Source organism: Equus quagga, chromosome 6, assembly GCF_021613505.1.
Source record: "Equus quagga isolate Etosha38 chromosome 6, UCLA_HA_Equagga_1.0, whole genome shotgun sequence".
Classification (NCBI taxonomy): Eukaryota; Metazoa; Chordata; class Mammalia; order Perissodactyla; family Equidae; genus Equus; species Equus quagga.
Genome location: NC_060272.1, coordinates 43,669,791 through 43,672,099, shown reverse-complemented (window position 1 = coordinate 43,672,099; position 2,309 = coordinate 43,669,791). Strand labels below are relative to the sequence as shown.

The 2,309-nt window shown below is 45.6% G+C and overlaps 1 pseudogene; it reads right to left on the bottom strand.

Moving 5' to 3' along the window:
- Positions 1-1,027: 1,027 nt before the first annotated feature.
- On the bottom strand, positions 1,028-1,935 carry LOC124240716 (nuclear transcription factor Y subunit alpha-like; annotated as a pseudogene).
- Between the last annotated feature and the right edge of the window lie 374 nt (positions 1,936-2,309).

The following is a 2,309-nucleotide window of genomic DNA, read 5'->3' as shown; positions in this document are numbered from 1 at the left end:
CAAGTGCTGCATACTCTACCTCCCTCTTAGATATTCACAAATCTTAACAATACAGGAGGGTATGATAAGTCCCGCAGTATAGAAACCTCTTTAGTTTTCAACCTACTTACCAAAATTAATGACTACAGGACTCCCTCTTTACCATAAGTTAACAACTCAATATATTCAACTGCTGTTTCTCAAAGCACTCTTTGAGAATCATTGTTTTAAGCTAAACAATACATGTATGTATGTTATGTATTATAGCTCAGAGAATTTCTTGTTTCGAAGTCACAAGATGTGAACTTCCAGGACTGGCCCTTGGCTGAGTGGTTACATTCGCACGCTCTGCTTCAGTGGCCCGGGGTTTCGCGACTTCAGATCCTGGGTGCAGACATGGCACCGCTCATCAGGCCATCCTGAGGCAGCATCCCACATAGCACAACCAGAGGCACTCACAGCTAGAATATACAGCTATGTACTGGGGGGCTTTGGAGAGAAGAAGAAAAAAAAGATTGGCAACAGTTGTTAGCTCCGGGTGCCAATCTTTAAAAAAAGAAAAAAAAGATTGAACTTCCTTTCCATAAAATTCATTCAGTTACTCAGGATGAGCTACCCAACCAGAGGGCTGGATGCTGTCTAACCACCTTCCTGTGGGAAGGAGTGGGCTGTGGCTTCACTGATGGCAGTTTAGATTGAGAAGCTTGCTCTCCCCTGCTGAGTTGGATGGCTGGCTTCACTGGTTAACATAAGTGCTTGAGTGGTACTTCTGGGACGGCATGGGTTCTTTAACTCATCCGAATCTATGAAATGTCAATATTATCCACAGTCTGAGATAGGTCACAACTGAAAGGACAAGGCAAAGGTTTGTAGTTTCAATTTGCCAGACATTGCCAGAATTATAATACTAAGCCAATTATTAAAAACCAAGAGATTTCTGCTCTATAGAAAAGGGGAGAATGTGATGTGAGTATCCCTTCAAAACAGTTGATCAATTTCCTGGAACAATGAGAAACAGTGGCAAGGAATAAAACCTTGATCATCTCCATCACATGGCCTGGACTGAGGACACTAGGATGATCTGTGTCATTGCTTCCTTATTTATTTGGTGTGGTTCCTGCACATGGGGACTTCCATTTTCCTTTGGAGAGAAAAACTGCCCAATTTCACCAAGCTTCTGTGATATGTCATGACTCATGCAGGTATTTCCTTCTTTCCTTCAGAATTTGCCTTCTGCCTTCAGTTTAGCCCATGCTCGCCTCCTTTTATGGAGATGATGGTAGTTTGGCATTCATGTAAAGAGGCTCTTCTTCAAGCCTCTCTGTCCCAGGTAGAGGGATTCCTAGGATAGCAGCCATGAGCCAGCCCCAGGCACCATGATGACCTCTCTCCTGAACTGATCACATAGCCTGCCACTGATAGAGTTACAGTGAGAGACCCTTGCCCCCTACTGGTTGTGTTGGTATTGGCTCCTGTCTAGATGGTCTGTGGCCCTGCCAAGCTGGCAGCCGAGATGGTGGTCATGGCTTGCTAGAGAGTGATGCCATCAGCATTAACTGGCTGATAGAAGATGGTCTGTCCTTCAATAGTCTGTGCTACCTGCTGCCGCTGGACAGTGACCTGCTGCTGTGCTTTATGTGTGGCTGGCAATAACAGCTGTCTGTGGTTGCTGGATGATGATCTGCTGAGTCTGGTCCTATTGGCCCTGCACCTACAAAGTCTGTCCTCCCTTCCCCCACCCCACATCCCAGATCTGGATCTGTCTCCATAAACCAACTATGTCTGCCAAGGTTTGACCTTCTCCACCAGGGACAGTTTGGGCTATGATAGGTTGTGATTAACAGGCCAGTGATGAACACTTACTTGTACCACTAATGGTTGCCCCTGGACCTGCTGTTGAATCCGTCCAAAAATCTGCTCTGTCAAAATATTGTTATTTGCTGCATTCTGCTCCATAGTCCAGCCTAGTTAGAAACTCATTAACAAACAGTTTCACTCTGGAGATCCTAGAAGACTGTGAAGTATACTCTAGAGTATAGAGGAATTTGTGGCAGGCAAGACCACGCCAGGTCTGGGGTCTGAAAACCTAGACCAAAGGAAGAAGGATAAGGGGATGCATTTCTATCTGGCACTGGCACTCTACAAGGGTCAAGACCCTCAACGTGCATGTTTCAATGGTGCCACACTTGCATGGGATTAGCCTCTGCAGGCCTTGAAACAGACGGACACACAGACTTTGGGTCAGGATCACCGCTCAGCTGGCTAGGCTCAGCTTGCCTCTAACAATTTACTTTTTATTCAACTTAGATTCATCAACATACACATATCCA